Below are 13,879 nucleotides of genomic sequence, written 5' to 3' on the forward strand. Positions count from 1 at the left end.
TAGGATCCATACAAAAACTGAAAAGCTAGATCAATTTGTTTGGAAATCTCTGATATCAACAGCTTATTCTGAACAGCATGCTGGTGTCTGTAAGTGAACGTAGACAGGGTAGTAGTCTTTGAGAAATTATTAGGTGGACTTCGATCTAGGGTGACCCTGGATCCAGGGTGAAATGAATCCACCTAGGATGATTCACCCTAGATCCATGGTGGACCCAGTTCATGTAATAATTTCTCAGTAGTCTTCTGACATTGGACCAATTATATGTTATTTTAGTACACAGAGTTACTTGAAACATGATTTCCTTCTAGAAATTGGATGCAAGTGGATCTCCAGGGAGATGAGTTTCACTTCACTTTACGTTATAGGAAGCACCCTATCGTATAGCTCTTGAGATGTCCTTGTTACTAATATTATTCATGTCCCCATGTTACATAAGCTAAGAGCAAAAGCCTATTTCCTTGTTGGGTCCATGTACTGTCCTCAAAGCTGATCCATTCGAGCTCTTCTATGCTCTCTCCTAAGATGATTTCCATTGCTTTTATTCTGCTTACCATCCCATGATAGTTAACCAGCTAAAATTTGGCAGAAGTTGTATTTTGATGCGAACGATTAAACTGATCGATGCACTTCATATCAAATCAAGTTCAGAAACATGAAGAAAACAATCAGGCGTCATTGCAATATGTTCATATCATCTTTTATGATGGTTGAGAGCAATCATAGCATCTCCTTTGTCCATGGCTTTGGTCTATGGGGATCCTCAAAAGCTTTATACCCCTTTGATGAGGGTGAGCACTCCTAAACTCACCAGTCCATAAGGTATTAAAAACTAAGTTTACTATTTAAAAGAAATGATGAACTTTCGTAGTGAGAAAGTGACACAAGGCCACTTGCAATTCCGTACTGCATTTAGAGGAAGTGTTTGGCTTGCAAATCTCCCTAAAGATGCTTCACCAGCAAAACATCATGTGAGTACCGGCCAATGATTCTGTTGATGTCTCAAGAATATATACTTCATCCTTTTTTTTGGACTAATTAAGCTGCCAATTCTTTCATGCTAAGGCTTGCATTTTAAAGGTTCCAGTACAGAACAAGTCTCTTTGGTGATGTAGACCCTGTAAATTTGTCCATAAAGCTATGTCACAAGATTTCACTCAGTCCTTGTAGCCTTTGTCATCATCTCTACTCATGCTCTTGTACAATAAAGTGCCACTGAAAGATCCTGAAGAGATTAGCAATTTGCAACATATCATACCTTATTGTTTACTTTCAGCAAGCTTTAGCTGATAATTTCCCTCGTAGTGCGTGTACGGCTTGCATGATCCTGCATTGGTTATCCTAGTTAATAATGCATAATGCTTCGATTAAGGCACATGCAAGCGAATAAAGCTCTCTCTTTCTCTATCATTTGGCTTACCTAGTCTTTGCCATAATAGGCTGCTCTAATGTTCTCCTACTAGAACAAAAATCCTCTGATGCATGCACCCGAGGAGATTATCTGGAGCTATTTTTTTTCCCTATATATCCCATCACATCCATCTTAAAGTAGAAACTGAAGAATTAAAGCAGGATGGGACTCCTACTAACGGAGTTCATCCGTGCCGTGATTTAAAAAGGAAGAGAAAAAAAAGGGAAATACACAAAACATGCATTCATGAGGCCCATATCTCCTCTTTCTTATCAAGTTGTCTATTCCTCTCCGTCCGTTTGTGAGGCTTTCTTTCTCTTTCTCAAGTTCTTTTTTTTCTCTTTCAAATCCCTTTGCCTTTCTCAAGATCTTTGCACCTAAAGCTCTTCTTCCTTGTGAGGGCGTTGTTCCTCTTCTTCCACGTGATTTACTCTTGGTAAATAAGTCATCCAACAATCCAATATACATCTCCAAGCAAGTCACAGTGTTCATCAGTATATAGTTTATAACCACATGATATTATACTTAGTAAATAAGTCATCTAGCAACTCAATACAGACCTCTAGATAAAGTGATATATAATTTTTAGAATATAATAGTTACTGGTATACAATACATGGCTAAATGATATAAACCTAACAATTAAGTTATTCAACGACCTAATACATATATCCAGGCAAATCAATACACCATTTTGAGAATATACTGCTTATAATTATATAGTCGATAGCTAGATGATACATATTCGACGGCTTTCTAATATATACTGTAAGTTTATTTAATACGTTCCATGCAACAATCTAATATATACCTCTAGACAAATTGATACACAATTTTTTTAGATTCTATTAATTCTTAGGAGAAAAATTCGGAGAAGGAGAAAGGGCTTTGGGGAGGAAGAGGAAGGCTTCATGGATAGATGTAGAAGGAAGGATGACTTAATGAGGAAGAAGAGATACCAGCAAATGGCCTCATGGACGGATATGCTTCCCATATATATTTTTGTTTAAGTCACTGAATGGATGGACTTCATTAGTCCCGTCTCGCTTTGATTCTTCGATTTCCACTTTAAAATGGATGAGATGGGATACGTGGCAAAAAAAACAAAAAAAAAAAATAGTTCCGAGGATTTTGGTTTCTCACTACTCTTGGCTTATCTTTATTTGTAGGTAATTACTTTAATATGATAACTTCTACTTTATTGGTGTTGGATTGAAGGCCTGATTAATTTAAATGGGATGTGCATTGCAGCTCTCGAGTGTGTTTTGCAATCTGAGGACAGGCTCCATTGATAGTGGATAAAGAAGCTCGCCTACATCCACCCTTGGACCCACTATCAACACTCTTACCGATTACCTTTCACTGAACCCCTCGATCTCCTTGCCTTGGAATGAAAACTTATGTTTTGGTTCTCATGCTACCTTTCTGTATTTGTATCAATACCGTCCATAGCATGAACAACTTTTTACTCAATTCATACTCCATGCTTACTCTTTTCTTTTTGATTTAAAGTTTCTCGGGCAGGTGAGATTGGCCAGCCGGATCAAAGCAGTACATTATCGGAACTTGATCCTTGACCTTGACCTCTCTCACATCAAGGTGATTTCTTTCCTTCAACAAGGCCGGATCAAGTTGGCTCAATATAATGATATGAGATGAAGTGGATTCAACGTCTGAAGTTCCCTCCATCCATTGTCTTTTTTTTTCTTTTTGGTGGGATAGAGAGAGGGAGTGCAGGAGCTTAGGTGTGAGTAGTATATTCTAGAACTCAAGATTATAGGAAGAAAAGATAAATGCCACAAACAAATGAAGTGGGGACTTCATATCCATGTTCTAGTTTGATTAAAATAGATGAGAAGTGCTTACCTATGTTCTTGTAATGATAGCCATGGGAGGGAGAAGTGTTCACTGGTTGAGTACACATGCATCTGCGAGTTCTCTGTTTTTTTCCTCTCATCTCCTTATGTTCACTTAAAAAACACTCAAAAGAAGGCAGCTTACAAAAGCTGGGAAAAGAGAAAGGACTTTATTCTTGATCATGCTCACACATGGTCACAAAGTCTCGATTGTCCTTTCTCATGGTTGTAGCTCAAACACATAGCAAATTGAGTTTTAATAGAATTTAGTTGTTTAAACTACTTGTTTTTTCAAGGAACTTCACTTTTTGAATATATAACTCCACAAGAAACTTTGGGAGGTGTGAGGAGGATGATAACCTTCATTGTAAACCTTCTTTCCTTGGCTTCTTTGTTCCCGTGCCATGCTTAAAAAACTTTCACTTGCTATATTATAGTGCCTCTATCAAGATACAAGTATTAAATATTTGGCAATGAAACCTAGATGTGCCGCATGGCACATCCCCGCACCACTTAACCTTGGAACTTACAATTTATTAACTAATCCTTTGTTTAGGCCCTTGTGTTTGATTTGACAGCCAGCTCTTAGGATTGTGCACCACGTGGCATACCCCTATGTAAGCCCATAATTTATAGGCATTCTGTGCACTGAATACAATGGCTCTATTGATGCCAAAAATCATCAAAGTTTCATCTGATGTAAATGAATATTTTAGCTAGAGCTTTGGCTAAATTTACTTAATTGGATGGGTTTGTTCTAATTTGATGGAAATGGCTCTCACAAGCATGACACATTTTGTTTTATCTAATTGGTTCTTAAAAATCTAGGGCCAGTTGGTGTTGCTTCTATATTTCAAACATCGGAGAAGAAAATTAAACTAGATTTAATAGATCAAATACAGATCAAATTATAGTATTTTCATACTAATATCCATTTTTTTTTGGCGAAGACAAATATAGATATAAATATTATGCCGGTACTAAAATTAGTATTATATTTATTCTAAATATATGCATGGATATAAGTTGAATGTTAGTGATATTCATCTTTTTTTTTTCTCCGATCCAAATATAGATATAAGTCGGATATTATTTGGATACGGATACACATTGAATCTTTAGTGTAATTCAATGATGAAAACTAACATAAATGATTAAAGGATGAGATTAGAATCTATATTCAAATCGCGTGTGATGCATGGATAATAAGATAAGAGCCTATGATGTAGTTACTAAACCCGCATGGAGACCGACTTAGTCAAGGATTCAAGTTACTAGTCCGACTGGATTTGTATTAAAATACTACTCAACTCAACTAAGCCTTAATCTCAAAGTTGTTGAGGTTGGCTAATGAATCCTTGTCCTCCATTATGCTCAGTTTAGGATCATACTTATAGAAAAATGTTAAGATATCAAAGTCCTTCTTTACGACTGCATCTTATTTGATTTTCAGTCTAACTCTATTACACCTACATAATAATGTATCCCTCAGCCTACATTGTATATGTTCAAACTTTTTAACTTATCTTTCTCTTAATTTATTTTTAATTAGTGTTACCTCCACCTTTCTACAAAAAACTTCATTTTTTATTGTATCGTTTCTTGTATTACTATATATCCATCTCAACCCTCTTATTTCAACTACACTAATCTTGTAGACATTTTTTTTTAACAACCTAGCATTTTATATCATAAAACGTAGTCTAATTGATCATATATTGGTATTAAAAATAAAAAAATTAAATTTATTTAAAATAAAATATATAGTATAAAATATCAATAAATTTAATAAAATTTCAGTATCAAATACCACCATTACTCTTTAATTGCAACATACATCAACTATATTATGAATTATCTATTTTGTTTAGATAGCTTGTAAAAATATTATATGAAAATAGGAACATGTAGAAGTTATTGGTATTTTTAGATATTTTAACAATAAAATATTTGAAATAAAATGATGTATATTCATTTTTCAATTTTATCAAGGGAAAGGATTTTATTTCTATAAAATAATTAATTATTAAAATATGAAATAATATAGGATACACCAATAACTCTATGTGATGACATAATTGAGGTTCAAATAAGTAAAATAAATCATCATTACAAAAGCAAAATTGAATGTTGTAGTCTGGTGGTTGAGTTTATGCTTTCCAAGCAATAGATCAAAGGTCCCATTCTGACTATAAGAGCAAAATTATTTAGAGATTTTTGTACCAGAATTTACAAAATATCTCATTGGGATTTGAAACATCTTTCAAGCCCAAATCCAGATAAGGTTCAATAAAATCTACTGAAGGTATTTGGTCCAATCAGATATTGTAATTTTAATCTAAATCCGATCTAGACTGGATAAGATCTCAGCCCTAACTAGATTGATCGATATGTACGTTGAAACTTTTTTATGTTTTAAATTATTTCTAAAATCTTTAGAGCTTTTGGTAGCAAAAAAATTATTGCTTTTTATAAACAATAAAATAGAAGTAAGGCATAGCAGAAGTTTATGCAAATTTTATCTTCAACATTAATCTCCATATAATAACTTGCTAAGTTTTTAAGAAACAGAAAATATAAAAAAATAAAAATACCAAATAAGCCACTAGTTTGTCATCTGAAGGCAAAATGAATAGTCCAAGGGAAAAAAAATGACCTAATTAAAAGAAAAAAAGAAGAAAAATCAGGTCTAAAGCCCTCAATATAGAATCTGATCTTTTTCAAGAGAAAAGGTCGGACAACGTCTAATTAAATTTATTGAGCTGATAAATAGTAGTAAAGGACAGACACTTGTGATCTGTGGAGGCGTATTAAAACAAACACTGTAAAACTACAAACTCTTAACCCTTGTAAAAATATCTTCTATAGACTTCTCTAGCACCCTTATCTCAGTCCTCAACCAGAAGCTTAATTTGTTTAGCAGCTGGAGTCCTGAGTCTTCTTGTTCTCTAAATTCTATCGTTAATCTCAAGCCAAATACGTACAGCGGTGGATAACTACTACTAAGATCTTAGACTTTCTTCATAGCTGAGATCTTTGAGGAAATTAAAAGCTCAAAAATATTGGAAAGAAAGATGGAAGAGTTCAAATTGCCCACCAGAATGGTTCCTTCTTAAATTGCCCATGGCTCCTCATGCCGCTGACAAGAAACACTAGCAGGAGCATTTTAATTCTTCTTTGTTAGGTTCTCAGCAGGGATTTTATTTTAAATTGCCAATTAAGAGGAAACCATAACTTAACAAGGCAATGAGGGAGAAGTAGCAAAAGGTGATAATGCTCCTCTATAAATGAGGAATCTGTAAACACTATGGACCAGAAAACTTACTCAATATCCACACTTGTTTATCCCATTGATTAAAAGGAGTAACACTTTCTAGTAGTCTAGCAAGAGCAAAAACATTCAGGTGAAAGCTTAAAGTTCATTGAAGTCAAGGATTCAACTATTGAAATCACCTCCCCGATCGTCGCAGTTTGAAACCGAGCGATCTTCAGTCTCTGCCAAAGAAAAAATTATAAGAAGCAAGGAGCAAGGAGGTTCAGGTCTAATCCATAATGAGAGCGCAACTGTCCCAAAAAAAAAAAAGAAGAAAAAATAGCATTGGCGGAGAAGAGGGCCTTCCATTTTGGCAGAAGTAAGAAGTATTAGGCCAAAGACATATCTAAAAGAATTCCGCTTTCTTCTTCTGTATAGTAGCTCAAGGTGATGAGCTTTCTCCAATTCTTGTCGTGCTTATCAAAACAAAGCCACCACCATTTGGTCAGAAGAGTTGGATTCCTGACTCCTATCTTGACAAACTAAATTCCAGTTACTAGGAGGTGACTAATTCTGGAAATATCTGATTTTAAGCCTCTCATATGAAAGTAAAAATTTTAGATGAAGTAGTAGTGACACTCAGCTCAAGCTGACCAATTCTTCTAAAAATGTCATGAGTTATGTTTTGACAACAGCAGTATTGCCATTGCACCTTATTACTTGTTTTTGGCTTTACCAGTTAACATTTACCTTATGGAGAGTTAAAAACACATTGCAACTCTAAGAAAACTTTTACTAGGACCTGAATCACCTCTCTCTCTCTCTCTCTCTCTCCCCACACACATTCATTAAAAGAGTTGACAATTATATGTCTCAGCCTTATCTCCATTCTCATCCAATACACAAGAAAATGAACAAAAAATCAGTAGTTGAGGGCGTTTGATTGCATCGTTTTTGTTGAAAGAAAGGAGAATGGTTGTTTAGAAGAAAAGATGAGCATCTCTGCATCATCTTGTCATGTTTCTTATGACATATCTAGTCAAGGTTGTCCACATTTCCTAGCTTTCGCAATGCTGAAATTGAGCTAGCTGGGATCAAGCATATGCCATTACCATCTCGTCCATGGTCCGCTACAAGGCATGACCACATCATCCTGCAAATTCACTGAAAAAGAAATGATGAGACAGATGTCTAAACTATTAATGAACCAAGTGCTTTTTCTTTGGCACAGCCTAAACGAGACATCAACCTCGGCAAGGAACATCCTCAGTAGACCCTTAAGCACTCCCTTGAACTGGGAGCCCGAAAGAAAATCATGTGCAACATAATTGAGTATTAGGAGACACCAGGACATTGAGTCTGAAGAGCCAAGCAATAATTTTGGTTTTAAATAAGATACCGTACCCACTTGGCAGGGAGCATGAGGCATTTGTATTGGAAAAGCTGTTCTTCTGAAGCTCTAGTATTATGGACAATGTCTACATAAATACTAAACTATTGTATTCCTGAAAAAAAAAACATTTTAAATACTTAAGTGCATGATTAATGTTAGCCATGGTTTATTGAAGAAAAATGTATTTACAGAATATATATCTTTAGACAGGTTAATAAGGTGGCTGATGAGGTGGCAGCCTATATGGCTGATTATTATGAATCCAAGCTTTTGGGATACCTCCACTGTATTATCTGGTTATCTTTGGAATATTTTGATGGCTGATGTGATTTTTCATGAGCTTTGTAAAGCAGCCGGATCAACAAAAAGAAAGAAAGAGTATACATCAATTTTCCAAACAAAAGGTATACAATGATGCTATGATGAACAATATTTTGCTCTAAGATTTTTAGCATCTTTCCCTATTTGGATAGAAATATGACTTGCCCGACAGGTGGTATAACCAGGCACTCTTTTTTCAAATGGAATATTAGTGAGGCATATTGGCCAAAAGTTGGCTTCCGCAGCATTGTTCCCCAAGGCCTTTTCTTTTCCTCTTCTTATCCCCTCTTTCTTTTTATTGCGGAAGATGGGAATTCCTATAATCCACTCATTAAGGAAATGGACTCAAAGTCTACCTTTATTTTTAATTGAAAATAGAAAATTTATTTCTATTTATTTTAGATTTTTTATAATAAAAAATATGTTTGGTTTCTCTCTTTTTTAATAGCAAAAGTGAAAGACTACAATGGAAGTTGGAAGCATGGCACTAAGCAAGCATCAAGAGGATGGTGAGTGGAGGAGGGGGCAACTAGGCACAACATGATGAGAGCACCCTTGATTGGATCGACGGATGCTAGAAATAGACGGACACCACTGCTTCCGAAAGAATGAAACGATAAATGAAAGATAGATGCCGGAAATGAATGAATGAATATTGAGAATAAAAGAATGGATAGACGATGATGGAAGATGGATGCCGAGAACAAATGAACAGATAAATAAAAAAGTGACAGCACTGAGGATGATGACGATGAGGCTACAATGGAAGTCATCATAGAGAAGGATAGTGGAGGGGAGGCGGTGGCGGCGAAGGCATTGAGGAGGCAGCAGGATGGAGCAAATCGAGTGGCTGGGTGGAGGGGATGAGAGAGGGGTGAAAACTTACTCCTAAAAAAAAAGTGAAAGTAAAAAATTTTTATTTTAGTAATAATTAATATTTTAAAAAATAAGAAATAGAAACTGGATAACCAAACATATTCTCTATATCGGTTTCATATTTCTATTTTTTTTAAAACAAAGAAGCAGAAGAAAAAACCAAATAGAACCTTAGTTTTTTTTTTGAATGCACATTTAAGGCATACATGTCAGTGTTTTGCCCAACTAATATGTGTTACTATAGACTATCAATGCTCCTTTATAAGTTAGTTCCATCAATAAATAATTGGGTCAATTGGATCTTAAATGATTAGTTCCCTTTCATCCATCCATACCTAGGATAGTAATCCTAGCTCTCTTCTATTTAGAGCCTATTTGAAAAATCTAATTGAATTGGGCTAGATTTTCTATAGAAATTGACCATGGTGACCTTTCTAGCCCATATTTTTACAAAGGCCTATCCTAATCTTTGCCGACATTCTATTTGTGGGTCTATTGGATTACAGAAAGAAAGAAAAAAAAAGATCCGTAAAGGGTTTTTTTTCTTCTTTTTCCTTCCACAAAATTTGGGCTGAGAGAAAAATATGTTTATATGGGCCTTATCCAAATAAACTATCCACTTTATAAATCTAATAGAAAATCCAACTTAATTCTGATAGATTTTCTAAACAGGCCCTTAAGGTTGTTAATGAAGAAGGAACTGCTCTACTTTCTATTTTTGAGAAAATGATAGCGTTAACATTTTGTTTCTTGAGCGTATCAAACAAATCTTGACTTACACACACACACACACACACACACACACACACACACACACACACACACATATATATATATATATATATGTATGTATGTGTATATATATATATATATATATATATATATATATATATATATATATATATATATATGTATGTATGTGTGTGTGTCTATATATATATAGACACACACACATATATATATACACACACACACATATATACATACATGCATATGATATAAAAAAATAGAAAGGATCTTATGAAAAAATAACCCCTTTTTTGCTTTTTTGTATATTTGAAGTACATTTGTTTTATTGTTTATTTTGAAATGTTTGAACATATTGATGCCTCGTCCTAGTAGATGTGTGGTTCATATATAAGCAATCCACAAGAATGTCTTAAGACAAATATAGTCATTTATCCCAGCTCCTACATAAAAATCTAGACTCCATTACATCATACCAATGCTAAACAAAATAAACTAAGTTGATTAGTAACATATCTATGGTTTCAAATACACTTTATAGACTTTAATATATGGAAATGTTAATCCAATTGGTTGAGAACTTTCTAAGCATCAACACTCACACAATCCAAACAGTAGAGAGGCACATTGATCTTGTGACATGCTCATCAACAAACTCCTTATTGATATTAGTAGTTCCACCTAAAAATACTGATTTTAGTATGCCCACGAAATACAAAATAGCACAGTAGTCTTGCAAGCAGCCTTACAGAGAGGATCAATAATTTAGGAGTGGCTGAGAGAGATAATTGTTTGACTAAATTTATAAAAGATTCTATTGTGTTGCCATACTTGGTCTTTTTGCTGATTTGATTATTTGTGTATCGAGGACTCATTTGTTTTGCAGGAAGAGAAAAAAAAGCATGGTCAATGAAAAAAAGAAGGAAGATCTTATATTTCGTAGGAGTTTTTGAAGAAAAGAGATGGAAAAGTAGTTTTTTCATATGATAAGATTTTCAAATTTTACGAAAAAAAATATCTATGAAATATTAAAAAATTCAATTCTCATTGCTCGAAAATTGAAATAATTTTTTTGAAATATATTCTTAAATTTTTAGATAGAATTGGATAAATTTTTTTTCTTTATTAATGGCATAATAGGTATTTTACATAATTTTTTTTTCAGATACACATTAGTCATTCTAAAATGTATTTTTTTATCAACCAAATATATAAAAATTATTTTTTCAAATATCATATATTCAGAATTATTTTTTTATAAAAAAATATTTTAGTAATAAAAAAATTTTCCCAACCAAACGAGCGTTAATAGAAAACTTGGCATGAGAGCCCTAGTAGAAATCTAGTCATGAAGTTTTGTGTTTCTGGACTGGATAGTACAAATTTTTGTTTGGAAGTGACTTGTGGGGCCCATCAATGTCACTCTTGAAGGCAAAGACTTCGTCGCTGAACTGTGCGACGTGACCTTAAAGAATGGTGTAAGAAACTCTATTTTGTTAATTGACAGGTCACCTTAGCTCACGGCTGTAACGCCATCTGGATTGTTTAAACATAATTGACGAAACATACAATCATGTATTGGAAGAATTCCTACCATTCATTTCCCTTTACATTGTTTTTTTGGGTACATATTTCCCTTTACATTATTAATCCTGTCATACATCTCAAAGTTGACATGAGCATGGGCCTCCACCACCCCATCTTGCTCACCAATTGAATGACGCATATAGTGCTTTGAAGATTAATTTAATTTTCCTTATCTTAGACACATAGGGTATTAAAAGGCCATCCATTAGTGGCATATTTTCTTTTATAGGCATATAGCTCCATTGCCTTAGTCATGACCTAAGGTATCGCCTGAGAGAATATCTAAAAAATTGATGCAGGAGGATTTTTAGATTTGATATGAACCATTTTTTGGCTACTACGGGTAAGGCTGGACAGAATTTAAGAATGAGATCCGTCACATCAAAAAATTGAGCCGCAGATTAAACTTTTAGAAGGTATAACTTGATTATATGACGTTCGATTGAGATGATGCCTGTTGTGCTTCAAATTTGGCCCGAGGGTGACCACGCTGGAGGAGTCGAGGGAGCCGCCGGTGGTTAGAGGAAGAAGACGGGGGCCACCTCCTGCGCAGCGGTGGACCTGCACAAAGCCTCACTGGTATTTCTGGTGAGGGCCCTCCGACGATCAAGTTAGAGCGGAGTAAATTTGGTCCAGCCAAAAGTCCTTTAAAAGTTACCTGATCGGGCTATTGTAGTCCCGGTGGAGAGGCGCAGGTGGTAAAGGCATTGTCCGCCCTCATTATGAGAAGAGGGCGTGTGGCTCTGAGTCGAATGGCGCACAACTAAGGCTGGCCGGTGGCATGTGGTGCCGTCCGTTCTCGAGAATGGTAAGGTGTTGACAGTCATAGCAGGATATGGCCTGAGTAGTTATGGTGCTATTCTTTGACTGTCGAGGGCTAGCTATCGAAGCGTGGCACAGTAACGTTGCAATGTACGGCCACGTAGGAGGGTGTGGGTACACACATGGGTGCGGCTGTTAGCGAGGCCGAACTCGTTGAGGGGTCACATCATGCGTTTGGCGAGGTCGGCTAGACGGGCGTTGAGAATAGCTTGGCTCTCCGGATTCCGAGGTGTGCTCGGTGGAGCGCCCCGAGCTCGAGGGTCGGGGCATACTACTAAAGTTGGTCGCCCCGAGCTCGGTCGGGACGAGCCGGCGAACATTAGAGGTCGATGAGGCTTTTGGGCGGAGTTCAAGGCCGGGATGATTCTGCACTGGACCGAGGATTCAACCGGTCGGCGTTGGCGTTTATTGGGCTAATATTGGGCGGCCTTTTTGTTATGGGTTGAACGATCCATTTCGCCCCCCATCAACGCCATACCGATTAAAGGGCGGCACCCCAAGCAATCGAGCCCAAATTTTATTATTTGGGATTTAAAACAAACCAATCAAGCATAAAAATTTCTTTTCGGATAAAATTATGACTGGATGTATCTCTTGATCTGAGAAGAATCGGAAGAATGATAGAAAACAGAGTTGACGTAAAAGTCGAGATCTAGCTTCCGAAGAATTTTAGCTTTTCGAGTTTATTTATAGTAATATCTATTTTAGAAAAGAGAGTCCTACTAAAATTAAGAAAAAACATCCAATTCAAATTATGCAAGGTCGTGTGTACTTCATTTTTTTTTAATGAAAAAAAAGAGGACTTAAGCTCTACTTTTGCATTTTTTTTATTATTATTTTTTTGAGAGATCTGAGTTGAGTGTGGGTTGAGAAAAAATTTTCTTCTCCTCAACCAGATAAGAAATCGAAATCCTTTTCAAAAAACAGACCAAGGTTTCTCTAACTTGACATAAGAGTATAGGTAGATTAGTTCATGATTGGCAGAGTTTTCATTGATGGAAGACAAGAGTCGCCTGAGTATTTGCCAAAGGAAGGAGTTCCTGAGATCGAACTTCATCATACGTATCGAACCCTGGAAATGCAACTGCATAGGGTTATCATGTGTTTGACTACAGTTATATCTAAAGCGTGGAATCGTCATGCATGCTCAGTGGCAACAGAGCAGCCTCCTGCACCTGCAATCACAAGTATAGTCTAGCTCCATTCAGAAAGGTGAAAAAAAGATGGCTGTAATCGATAAAAAAGGAATGTGCTTACAAGCTAATCAAGTTGCCTTGCTATTGAAGGATTTCAACATGAACCTTCTCTTTGTAAGTAGCCCATGAATTTGCTTCGTTACCAGAAGAATGACAAGAAAACTAAGAAACCTAAAACACAAAGTGAAGCCATGGGCACATATTTAAACTAGGAGGGACTTACTCCCTCACCTGCAAAAATTCTGAAAGTGATATTTTCCACAATAGAAAGGGATAAGTTCCAATCTCAACCCCAATAGGTGAGACAACACTTAATGCTCAATGATCACTTGTTATTAAAGGTGCTTTCATGGTGATACAAACCAAGGAAAATAGCTCAAACTACCCCTAAACTCAACCCAATGTGGGTAAGAAGAA

Source organism: Phoenix dactylifera, chromosome 2, assembly GCF_051530095.1.
Source record: "Phoenix dactylifera cultivar Ajwa chromosome 2, Ajwa_hap1_PhDact_Kaust_v1.1, whole genome shotgun sequence".
Lineage (NCBI taxonomy): Eukaryota > Viridiplantae > Streptophyta > Magnoliopsida > Arecales > Arecaceae > Phoenix > Phoenix dactylifera.